Source organism: Mirounga leonina, unplaced genomic scaffold (genome assembly GCF_011800145.1).
Source record: "Mirounga leonina isolate KUSES-001 unplaced genomic scaffold, KU_Mleo_1.0 Mir_150, whole genome shotgun sequence".
Classification (NCBI taxonomy): domain Eukaryota; kingdom Metazoa; phylum Chordata; class Mammalia; order Carnivora; family Phocidae; genus Mirounga; species Mirounga leonina.
This window is the reverse complement of record NW_023270374.1, coordinates 26920134-26933333: the sequence shown is the minus strand read 5'-3', so window position 1 is coordinate 26933333 and position 13200 is coordinate 26920134.

Here is a 13200-nt window from a genome sequence, read left to right as displayed (position 1 = left end):
TGAGGGATACAGCATGTGCAATCGTGGGAGGAGAACACGGTGCATTCTGAGAAGGGTTTCAAATGACAAGAAGTGGGGGCGGGGAGTGTGGTGATGAGAGGGCTGGAAAGTAGGGACGTGGAGGGAGATGACATGTCATTATCTGTTCACAAAGTGGGCAAATTACAGAGAATCACTTGTGACTTGACTGTGGCCCAGGATCAGCCAAAAAGCTCAAGCAAATCATCTAGAAATGGACACGACAGGGCAGCTAAGTTACCCACTGTTCATCCTGGTGCTCCAGCTGCTCCTCCTGGGTTAAATCATGCCATCAAAACATTACACCCTGCACCACATCCTCTCAGCCAGAATGGCACGTTAGGTTCCCTTTTTTAGTGGAAACTTCAATGAAGAATTATTGGGTTGAATAAACAGGGCATATAGTGGGAAAGAGGCACCCAGTTCTGAGATCGAATCCTGACTTCACTGCTCACTGGCCGCGTGACGCCAGGCAAACAGTACTTCAGTTTCCTTGTTTGTAAAATGTAAACCATAATTCCTCCTCCGCAGGATTACCGTTGAGATAAAATGGACAAATGCACTCAACACATCATCCCTCAAAGCTGTTTGCTATTGCTTGGGGTGGTGTCTCCATTATCTTTTGCAAACTCAAGGTGGAAAACTTGGTCTCTGACTCCTTTGCCTTCTGAGATCTAGTCGTCCCACCCTCCTACATTCTCCCTGAACCAAGAGCCAGTCCTGATGGGTCCTGTGGAGGGCAGTATGGATGCTTGCCGCTAGGTGGCCAGTGGCCATGACCGTCTCTCCCACAGCACCCAGAGCACCGCCCAGCGGAGAACTGACAGCTGGCTTGAATTGTGTATTCTTCATCCTCACTCAACTTTCTTAGGCCCAAACACAATCTCTTTCTGTCAAGCTTTAGCTTGAGGAAAATGTTTTCCTTGCAGGAGATTCTGTATGCTTTCTGGATTCAGAAAGTGGACACAGGGTGGCCCAGGGGTTTTCCCTCTTGGCCTTTTCCCCAAGAATCTGTCAGCCAAATGTATGGCTTAAATATGGAGCACAGTGAGACTTGAAAGTAACTTATTCTTTTCATCTTTCCCACCACCAAGCTTTGTTTCATCCTTAAAAGTCTTACTTACAAACCTTGTTTCAATCTGTAAGCTATCTCAAACCCTCCCAGAAAGAGGTGTGGTACAAATCTAAAATAAATCGAATTCCTCCTTATCTGTGGAGTCTACTCTCTAGAAATCCAACTAAGATGAATTATGGCATTTGGGAAATGTCTGGGGATCTTTGGACAGATACCACTGACAAACCAGGCAGCCAACTGAGGAGTTTTTTGAGCCAACTGAGGAGTTCCTCTGACCTAGCACAGGAATTAAGAACCTTCTCCCCTCCCGCCCTCATTACTGTTTATGGTAAGAGATAAAGAACAGGGAACTCTGGGCATAAACCTACTCCAGCCTTTGAACGCTGGGAGGAATTGAAAGTAGCTCCTCCTTGGTAAAGGGTAACCTGGTTTACCCAGCTTCTTTTCTGGGATACACAAGCAAGGAGCCATGCAGGGCCGAACAGGATGTGCTGTGACGGTCACAGAGTGTAGCTCAGCAGCATGAGGAGCTAGGATCTAAGGATTCAGGTCCTAGGCAAATGTCTGGGTCAGGACCAAACACTAGAATGGATCAGCCTTCTCCAAGCTCTGCTTCTGCTTCCCTCCCAGGCTCACTGGAATCAATCCTCAGAGCTCAGGGGCAGACCCCTAAGAAGGGAAATGGGAGGGAGAGGAGCTGGTCAAAGGACAGCTCCAAACCAGGGAACAGGGCATTGAGATTAGACCTGCGTGTGTGTGCGTGTGTGCAAGACTAAGAGGCTAGGGACCACACAGTTCCAACTTCTGCTGCCTAACCCAGTCTCTGCCACTGTGTGACCCAGGCAGTCCCTCTTGACTTCTCTGGACAGAAGCCCCTGGTGTTGGTGCAAGTCTTCTATACTCCAGCCATACCAATTCCAAAACATCCCCTGCCCGCACATACTCGCAGGCTGTTCCTGCTGCCTACAAAGTCCATTCTCTTTATGCGTGTTAGCAAACTCATCCTTAAGGTCTAGCTGAAATGTTACCTCCTTTGGTAAATCTTCCTTAACTCTCCCTGCAGAACTAGTGGGCCCCCTCCTTACTCCTGCAGGGCTTTGCTTCTCTGCCACTCTAGACCAGTTACCACAGTGCATCCTACCTGTAGGTTGATATGTGTTTCCCACTAGATTGAGTTCCTGAGGAGCAGAGACTCTCGTGTTTATTTTTGTATCTGTTGTAGCACTTAGAACAGTGCCTGGCACAACAAATCATCACTGGATGAATGAACGAACCAACAAACAGACAGCTGGTCCAGGAGGCATTGCCTGGGTACCAAGGAAGGGATTTCATCTTGGGAAGGCTTCCTGAGTAATACACACAAAAACATCAAGATACCAAATTCTTGGTATCTGTTAGAGGCTGAGAAAAACATTTGCTGAAATTCAGTCTATTGTGATTTGACTTCCTCACTTGATGAGGCAATAGGCTCCACTGGCCCGTCTGAAAAAAAGATAAAATCCATGAAAGGAAAAAAACCGCCCCATTCAGTTTTAAACACAATGACCTACCTTCCGTCTTTTTACACCTGGACCCATTAACCAATCACCAGCCATGTCATAAGTCTGACCTTTATAGCTCAGTTAACCAACTCTAAGATGTCTGTCACCCTTTAAGTGCTGAAAGAGGTGTAAACCCAGAAAAAAGTGAGAAAAATCTCAGAGTGCAGCGAGCAAGGACCAAAATAGCTGGGCTGAACCAAAGATGTAGAGATGGCAGACAGAAATGTGATTGGTTTGCTGGCCAGAAGGTGGGATTTCTGTTCCTGAGAAGCCAAAGCTGAGATACTCAGTAGTGGCAGGCAAAGGAGAGAGCGGAAAATAACAAGGAGAAAAACGTGGCCCGGAGAGGGAAGAGATCGGCAGACAGCAGAGGCGGTGGTGACATTAGAAGTGGCATTGGGGGCAGCAAGAAGCAGATCAGCTGGTGGTGCTGCTGTTCGCTCTTGGAAAACACAGAAAGCAGTGGAGGAGGAGAGAAAGATGGATCCGCTAAACCAGCATGGCCTCCTGCGGGTATCCTGGAGCATCGCACCTGTTTGGGTGTGTGGCCAACCCCGACCGCACAGGTCTGGAGAAGGAGCGGGAGAATGATTAGGATCAGAGGTTTGATCAGGATCGCAGTGGGCTGGAAGGTATTATCAGAAAGGCCAGAGGGAAGCCCACAAAGAAGGACGAGGCAAGATGTGTCAAATTTGGAAGCGTAAGCTAGAATGAGGAAGAAAGAGTGAAAGACCCCGATCAAAGAGTTTGGGTAGCTGAGGTCATAATCTAGGATGATGATGTGAGTAACAGGAACAAGACATGACCTCAAAACTCATAGGAGGTCCAAGTCCCATCCTGGAGGTTGTAGGTGCGGAAGAACAGTGACAAACAGGAGTGTGACTAAGGGAGAGTGGCTGGGAGAATGAAGGAACCACTCATATGAACCACGTCCCAGGAGGGAGAATGAGGGATGTGTAGGCTGGAGAAGGGGGAGCTGCAGGGGACATGCCAGTCTTCACAGAGCCAACTTTGCTCTTTCCAGCTGAGTGTCCTTGGGCAAATGACCTCACTTCTTTAAGGTTCATTTTCTTCATTTGTTAAACAGAGGATGATAAAAGAAGGCTTGTGAGGAGGGTCCAGTGAGATGACGCAATGTGGTAGGTGAAATAATGGCCCTCCAAAGATGACCACATCCTAATCCCTGGACCCCATGACTGTGAACTCACGTGGCAAAGGAGCCTTTATAGAGGTGATGAAGGTAAGGATCTTCAGGTGGGGAGATTATCCTAGATCATCCAAGTGGGCTCAATGTAATCACAGGTTCCTTGTGAGAGGGAGGCAAGAGGGTCAGGGTCAGAGAAAGAGAGGTGACGACAGAAGCAAGCGTCAGAGTGGCGCCATGCTGGAAGGGGCCACACGCCAAGGAACGTGGGCAGCCTCTAGAAGCTGGAAAAGGCCAGGTACAAGCATCCAGAAGTAGGCCAGCCCTACAGAGACCTTGCTTTTAGTCCTGGTAAGTCCTGTTTCAGACTTCTGACCTCCAGAAGATGAGAAATCTGTGTTAGAAGGCACTAAGTTTGTGGTCATCTGTTTCAGCTGCGATAGGAAACTAACACATGCATGCGAGCAGTTAGCAGATTCTGACAGAAAGTAAGTGTCCTCACAGTGTTGTTGTCTGTGTTCTTGCTCCCACGCTCTCTGGCAAGAGAGGGACCGCCATCTTTGGTGGCCCAAATCACGGTGTGGTGATGCCTCAGAGATCAGCCCTACCATCGTGTCGGTCCCCCAGCTCCTGTCTCACCAGAGCCCTGCCGCCTTCTCCACCCATGTCACTGAGGTCCCAGCCTTGCCCCTGAGCCCACCTCCATTATAACTGATTTTTTAAAAAATTTCACACTTGCAGGCTTAACCGTTGAGGTATCTAGAAAATGCACTGGTCAACATACCTTGAAACCATCTGATTTAATACACTTGTCTTGCAGAAGAGCAAGATAAAACATGAAGGGAGAAATGACTTATCCAAAATCACAGGAGCAAGTTGAGAGAGGAAATGGAGCTAGCGTCCCTGCCTCCTGCGGAGGGTTCTCTCTGTCAGGCTACACCCTCCACGCTGGCTCTAGTTTGCCTCCAAGTGCTGTCTGGTTTTTTTTTTTTTTTTTCTTTTTCACTTACTGCCAGTCTAAAAAGGGCCCTCAGGATCGCCCACAATGCCCAGCTTAGCTTCTTGACAAACACCTTAATGGTGCAGCGTTGCCTCTTGGCTGCCACCAGCTCTTGAGTGGGTGGTAAGTGCACTAGCGGGAACTCCCTGGCGCTCTGCTCCATGTCCTTGGCCCATTCCCAGGAGGCCACCACAAGCCAGACAATCACTGTCCCCGAGGAGATGACACATTTGGGGTTTTCGGTCAGCACTGAATGTCCAAGTTTTCCAATTCCGGGGAGGCTTCCTCCCAAGGCCAGGAGAGGGGCCCTGCTCTTATTCACTATCTGATGAGGGAGGAGGCTTCATCTTCCTCACCCTTTCCAGGACCTTCCTGCCAATCTGCCACAGTTTTCTGTACCCTGGGGTTTGACGTACTGATGAGCTAAGAAAAGGGAAGAAGGAAGACAAGACCATGGTCAGGCCTGTTTTTCAACTGTAACAGGCAGATGGCTGTTAACCCCTAAGTAATCATAGAAAGTATAAAATATATAATAATTGTAGCTTGATTGGGTTGAGTGTGGAGCCCGTCTTCTGGTTCCTTGCTGCCAGTTTTAAATCCAGGCTCCTTAGCCTGGCACTCAACAAGCTTCAGAGTCTGACCCAATGCACCTTTCTAGCCTTATTTTCTGTCATACACGCCCTACCCTTTTACTGCCCACCCCCAGGACTCCTCCTGGAGCTACTGACGACCTCCTTGTGTTGACTGCACACACCCCACAGTTTCCTTCCTCTGTGCCTCTTTCATTCCCTCTCCGTAGAATGCCTTTCCCACATGGCCTCTCCAAGATGAACTATTCAATATCCTTCCAAATGCAACCTGAATGCCACTTCATCTGGGAGGGCTATCCAGGGGTGAGTGGACTTCCTCTGGGCTCCCAACGGCATTCTATGCCCCCCTTACTCACAGCGCTTTTCACATTACATTATACATAGTGTTTCACATGCTTGTGACCCCAATGAATGCTGCAGCTTACAGCCTGGTGAGGGGGACAGACACAGAAAGACTAAATGTTTCATTGAGTGGGATGAAGGAGAAGGAAAAGGTGATGTGAATGTGTTTGACGGGAGATCCAGGCTGTGATGTCAGGGATGGCCTCCCTGAGGACGCGGCACCCTAGTGGAGATGTGTGTTTGAGCAGACAAGGACCAGCTGAAGGTGGAGGAATGAGCAGCCCAGGAGAAAGCATATCTTACTGAATTCCTGAGATGGGAAGGAGCCTGCACATCAGAAAAAGAGAAAGAAGGCCAGGGTGGCCAGACCTGAGTAAGAAGGTGATTTATGTAGACAGAAGCTGGGAAGGGCTCGGTCATGCACACCCTCGGAGGCCTTATGGGGCAGCCTGGTGGGTTCCGGATATAAGGGGGTTCGTAATACTGTGAACTTTCATGTGTGTTTGAGATTTTCCATAGTAAGAATCAAAAGGAAGAAGTGGTAGTAGAGTAGTAATAGTAGTTAGTCTTCATCCTCAAAGCCACTTTAAGCAAGGTGAGTGTGGGAGTAGCATGATCAGATTTAAAAAAAAATTTTTTTTATTATTAAATATTTCCAGCACTCAGAGAGGCATAAAAATAATAAAACAAACCTTGGATAAGTGCCGACCAGCTTTGTTAAATTTTAGCTTTGGCCATATTTGCTTCAGCTCTAACTGACCCCTGTGTGGATTTATTTTTTAAAAGGTCACTCTGGCTGCCATTTGAGGAAGGATTAGAAGCAGGCAAGAGAGGCTGAGCAGGTGGGAAATTTCTGAAGTCCAGATGAGATAGAATAGAAGTTCAGACTACGAAGGAGGCAGTGGAGATGGAGAGAAGTAGATGCACGGAAGATCTAGTCAGGAGGAAGAATTGCTGGGGCTTGATCATTGATTGCAGTTGAGGTGAGGAAGAGGTGGTGGATGACCCCCATCTCTCTGGCCCAGAGCTTTTGGGGCATAGAGAAAAGTGTGTCCATGAGTGTATGTGTGGTATAGAATTGAGTTTTAAAATTATTATGGCCGACAAAAGTTGTTAATAACAATGCCCGCTTTTCTCTACCTACTTTGTAATAACAGCCCATATGATCTTTGAGAAAATGTTGCCTTTTATATATATGGCTTTGCCGTTCTCCTACATGTCATTTAAAGCCTAGTTCAAAGTTGCCTTTTAAAACGAATGCATGGAATAATGACGAAGGGAAACTAGTGAAGGACGTGAATGGAATCAATCGTGAGGTCCAGAGAAACCAAAAGCTTTGTTCCAAAATCTCTCAGCTGGGGAGGGCTGGAGCTGGGATTCGCAACTTCTATCCACACACTATTCCCTAAAACAGGTACCCAGATCTAAGTTATGCTAGGATAAAGCTCAAGGCATCTGGGCAGGACCCAGTACCCAGCTGGCTCAGGAACAGGTCCCAGTCCCTCCACCTCTCAACCTGGCTCCGAGCAGGTCACTTCTCTGCTCAGAAACCTTTAATGACTTCCCTCAGCCTTTGGACAAGAGCCAGTTTCACAATCTGCTCTCAGCCTCCCCGTCCAGCCTCTTCTCATACACTCTTACTGGAAATAGCCTCAGGCACACCAAGTTATCTGCTGTTTCCTAAACACGCCATGCACTTTTGTGGAGCCCTGGTTCCTGGCTTTCCTTCTGTCTGGACTGTCCCCTCACTGTTGTCTGTCCTTCTCTTCCCTCAGTGGTTCATCTTTAATACCAACCTTCTCCCTGAAACATTCCCTGAGAGTCTCATCTCCCCCCCATGCTGTGTTCTCCAGCCCTCATTTATACCTCTAGCAGGCATTCATCTGTTCTTCAAAAAAAGACTGACTTTTGTGTACAAAGTGTGATTGAGGGAAGCTGGTGGGGACAATAAAGACAATAAAATCAATTTAAAAATATTTAGAATGTGCCAAGCACTGTCCTAGATACTGAACAGACATTGGCTGCCATCTATTAAGAATGGGTTCCTCTCATTTTGAGTTCAAACTATACCATATAAGGCTAGGCATGTCCCAAGATCCGTCTCTTTAGTACAATTATAATTTACTTTTCCTTGCTCTGAAACTACCTCTTTCAAAGACTGGAGTGGGACAACTCTGAAGGTGGAAAAGATTGGCTAAAAGGCTATTGCAGTAATCTAGAAAAGCACGCAGACCAAGGACAGAAAATCCAGCTTCTAGTCCTAGCCTTACTGTTTATTAGCTACATGTGGGTCTCTGGACAAGATGTGGACAGGTCACATCCTTTCTCGGAGTCTCTGTTTGCTCAACTATAAAATGGGGACAATATTTTCCCTATCTCACTCATGCTGTTGTTGCCAGGATCAAGTGGGGCCACACACATGACAGCATCTGGAAAGTGCAAAAACACCTTTCAGATATGAGGCTGTTAAAATCATAGGAAAAAACACAGTAATAATAAGAGAGATGGGGCGCCTGGGTGGCTCAGTCGGTTGGGCGTCTGCCTTCAGCTCGGGTTGTGATCCCGGAGTCCTGGGATCGAGTCCCGCATTGGGCTCTCTGCTCAGCGGGGAGCCTGCTTCTCCCTCTCACTCTCTCTCTCTCTCAAATAAATAAATAAAATCTTTTAAAAAAATAAGAGAAATGAATTAAAATGCAGCAGACTAGATTCAGATTAGGTAAAAGGGAGAACTTCCTAACAGTAAGAACTTTTTTTTTTCCAGACAAGAATGAAGCTATGCTGGGAGGCCATGATCATATTGAAAGAAATTTTGGGTTTGGGAATCTGTTTGTGCTTCTTTTTTTTTTTTATTATTCTTATGTTAATCCCCATACATTACATCATTAGTTTTAGATGTAGTGTTCCATGATTCATTGTTTGTGCATAACACCCAGTGCTCCATGCAGAATGTGCCCTCCTCAATACCCACCACCAGGCCAACCCATCCTCCCACCCCCCTCGCCTCTAGAACCCTCAGTTTGTTTTTCAGAGTCCATCGTCTCTCATGGTTCGTCTACCCCTCCGATTTCCCCTGCTTCATTCTTCCCCTCCTGCTACCTTCTTCTTCTTCCTTTTTTTTCTTAACATATATTGCATTATTTGTTTCAGAGGTAGAGCTCTGAGATTCAACAGTCTTGCACAATTCACAGCGCTTACCAGAGCACATACCCTCCCCAGTGTCTGTTTGTGCTTCTTAATAGGCGACCCACTGCTAGACTCATCAGGGCTCTAACTTTTCTTTTTTTCTTCTTCTTTTTTTTTTAGATTTTATTTATTTATTTGAGACAGAGAGAATGAGAGACAGAGAGCATGAGAGGGAGGAGGGTCAGAGGGAGAAGCAGACTCCCTGCAGAGCAGGGAGCCCGATGCGGGACTCCATCCAGGGACTCCAGGATCATGACCTGAGCCGAAGGCAGTCGCTCAACCGACTGAGCCACCCAGGCACCCAGGGCTCTAACTTTTCTTAACTATAGGTGCAAACCAAAGAATGCTCTCTATCCACCCAGAGCAGATCCCTCAAAACTGGTCTAGAGGGCAGGAGTTCATTATGCCTTCTGTCCAGGCGTCACACTCCCTTACTTGTGTGACCCATGCTGATCAGCTTGTCTCTTTCTGTCTGGACTGACCTTCCTCAGAATCAAACTGGAAAGCAGCAGGGCCAAAACACGATTTGTGGGACATTCTACTCAGCTAATCATAAGAGAAAGGGATGCTTTAAATAAACCAAACACAGGAAGCCAATTAGGGAATCGGGGACCCCCTGATGTGCAAAATACAAAAGAAAGACTCAAGAATGCAAAGGAGAAAACAGACTGAATGAGGTGGGTTGTGGGGTTTTTGTTTTGTTTTGTTTTTTCATTTTGTCTTTTGGTAATGATAAATTAGAGATATAAAATCAAAAGCCAAAGATAGTGAAAATGCTTTCAACTAAGAAGTTAGGAGACTAGGGAAAAGTTTCGAGTTCTGAATCACCTACTATCAGATTTAGAGTCCTTGGGCAACTCACTGCAATTGAAGAAGTGTCTATTAAGTACTACTATGCACTTATTTGGTGATCTCTAAGATCACGGCCACCTCTCGGTGCCTCTGTATTGTATGTCACTACCACCAGATGACAACCTACTGAGCAGGTTTTTAAGGGTGAGATTGTGGGACCACTGCCAAAAAGAATAACCTCTATTTCCAATGAAGGAAGGACAGGTGGGCAATGAGTTCCATCCCTAAGAAGCATTTTAGAAGGGACCTTAAGACCCACCTGTCCATAAGTATCTAGGTAACTTTTTGGCACAAGGGACAAAGAGAAGAATCACCGAATGCTTATTGAGTAATTAACAATGAGCATTGGGGATTGTGTTAGATCTAAAAACAGAAGAAATTTTTAGGCCCTGCTTAAGAACTGCCCAAATGATGTTTATGTATTAAAAAAAAAAAAAAAAAAAAAAGCAAATGGGCCAGGGCTTCTTCAAAGTGTTGCCCTGAAAAGAGAGGAATAAATAACTAGAGAAGTCAGGGAGTTTCCTGAAGAAGTGAGGCTTGGGCTGAAACTAAGGAAAGGTCACAGATGGATGAGTGGAGGTAGAGACGCAAACGGCATGTGATGTGCAGAGAAACGCAGGTAGTTTGTCTTAGGATAAAGGAGAGACAAGCTTGTCTGGAGTAAGAATGTGTACTGATGAGCAGTGGGAAAGTCAGCCTTCTAGAGCGGAGGTAGTGTGGGTTCAAACTCCAGAGGACTTTAAAAACAGAAAGAGGAGTAAGTCATTATCTGCTGGCTGAAAAGCAACCATATTTCTGTAAGGTTTCCATCATGTGAGCTGTTAGTGTTCAATGAAGGGATAATTAGGCGCAAATTGTTGAGAGAAGCAGTGGATATAATTCTGCTATCTTTAAGAAACTTTTGGACAATATAAAAATGGAGTCATCATGGAATTAAGGGTGGTGTTTTTCATCAAGTCACTTGGAGATAGGAAACAATAGAAATAAAGGGTCACTTCTCGGAATGAAAGGAAATTAAGAGTTCAGGGGGCCCCAGGAGACCATGCTGGGACTTGTCTGATTTAAATTTTTTATAAGTGATCCAGAAGTAGAGCAAAGTGAAAATTTCAAGAACTGCAGATCATCTTAAACCTTTTTGGGTAGGGAAATGCTCTGCCAAAGGAGACAGAGCTGAAGGAAGGTACTGAGTGGGATGTAAAATGGCAGATAAACGTCAATGTGAGGAAACGTAAGGTAATGCACTCTGATAAAAATAATCCACGTACAGGGTGTTGGGTTCCAGGCTATCAGTTTTGACACAGGAAAGGGATCGGAGAACTACTGCAGATTGTTTCCTAAAGGCAGTGTCCTAATGTGTGGGTCAGGAAGGCTGACAAAGGCATAGGCAGGAGCGGGAATGGAGCTGAAAACCAAAGAAGGAATCATCCTTCCTTTGTGCCAGACTACAGAGTCCCACATCTGGGACAGTGGTCAGGTTTACATCTATTGAAAACTAGGGCCCAAGGATATCTAAAAAAAGGCAACTACAAGGACCCAAAGGATGAATGTGGCTGTTCTATGGGTGGCTGGTCATAAGGGGGAAGCTCAAGCATGAAAAGACAAAGGCTAAGAGAGATGGAATAATCAAAGCCTATAAAGCTGGTGAGGGTAAGGTGTGGGTACGCATAACCTTTCCTCTATATCCTGACATATTTAAGCAAATAGCCTCCTCTTAACGCTTGAAATATCACAGGAATAAAAGGATTTCAGAGTTGAGATCATCTAGCCTATCCCTTTATATTAGAGATGGTAGAATTTAAGCTTAGAGAGTGCAAGGAAATGGTCCAAGGTCAAGAAGGCACCAGGGGCCAAGGTCAGATTAGAGCCCAGGCTGCCTGAATCCCACACCAGGGTCTTCCTACCTCACCTTTTGCACTCAGGAAGACTAAGGGAATCCAACTTTTTATAGGGTATAAATTTATGAAACGCATTACTTTGAGATGTAATAAAGCTGAAAACACAAACAGGCGAGGGAGAGTTTCGACTAAAAGTCAACCAGCAATGATAAGATCTTTGAAAGACTACCAACTGGGGCAAAAGAGACTTTTTACACACCCTAATTTTTGGGGATCGTGTACCCCTTTGACAGTCTGAAGAAATCTAGGGATTCTCTCCTAGAAAAATACATTTGCATGCACAAACACAATCTTGCACAAAATTTCAGGCCCACTGAGTCCCATGCCCAATTAAGAATCCCTGTTCCGGCACATTCTTCTGAACAGACTGCCTGCTTCAACAAATGCACTCAATCTCACAGGATAACTGAGGCAATCACTCTAATTTTCCTCTGCAAAGAACTACTGTCCTAACTTATTACTTATCACATACTAGAATTGCAGACCTCCAGGTTGGAAGAGACCAGAAAAATTATCTAGTCCAACTGCCCCCCACAACCCCTCCTCTGTGATATAGAATAGTGTCATGGTTAAATAAATACATGGTGACTAGAGTCAGCCTGCCTCGGCTAGAATTCCAACCCCATCACTCCATAGCTGTGTGACCTTGGGCAAGTTACTGAAGCTCTCTGAGTTTGTATCCTCATCTGTAAAGGGGGATAATAATGACAACTATCTCAGAGTAGTCATGAGGATGAAATGAGATTATTAATATAAATCATGGCACCAGTCCTGGCTTGTAGTGAGTGCTCAGTAAATGCTAGTTGGCATTATTGTTATTATTATGCATGTATCCATGCAGGTATTATGCATGTATCCATCCAAGCCTTCCCCCCCCCCCCCCCCCCCCCCCGAGCTTTTGCTTGCACATGTCAGTGATGAGCAGCTCACCGCCTCCGAAGCTGGTTGAGCAACTCTGATTGTTACAAACTTCTTCTAATATTGAGTTGAAATTTGTCTCCTTGAAACCCCTACCCCCACCTCTGTTGACCCTAATTCTGCCCTGTGGGGCCACTCAGAGCAAGTCTACCCTTCCTGCACGTGACAGCCCTTCAGATACGAAGACAGTGATCGAGTCCTTCCCCCGCCCTCCCGTCCCCCACCCCCCATCCTCTCTTCTCCAGCTTGAACAGCCTTGGTTTCTTCTCCCAGCCCACAACATACTGGCTGCGCTTACTATTTACTCCGAGGCGTTGTACGGTTTCCCTCACACATAGTCATGCAGGCCACACACCCCACCGCCACCACAACAATCCCGACCCTCCTGCTCCGCCCCCGCCCGCTGCCCCTGTCCGCGGTGCTGAAGCAGCTCCGGGCCCCGCGGCCCTTCCCGGCCCCCGCCCTGGGCAACCCCCGGCCCGGCCCCCAGGCGCCGACCCCGCGCGCCACCCCCGCGCCCCCAGCGGCAGCCGCGGCCCGGCCCGACCCAGGCCCGGCCCAGGCACCGCCCCCCCGCCCTGCCCGGAGGCCCCGAGCCCGCGCCCCAGCCCCGCGCGCCAGCCCCACCTGCCCGGCGAAGGG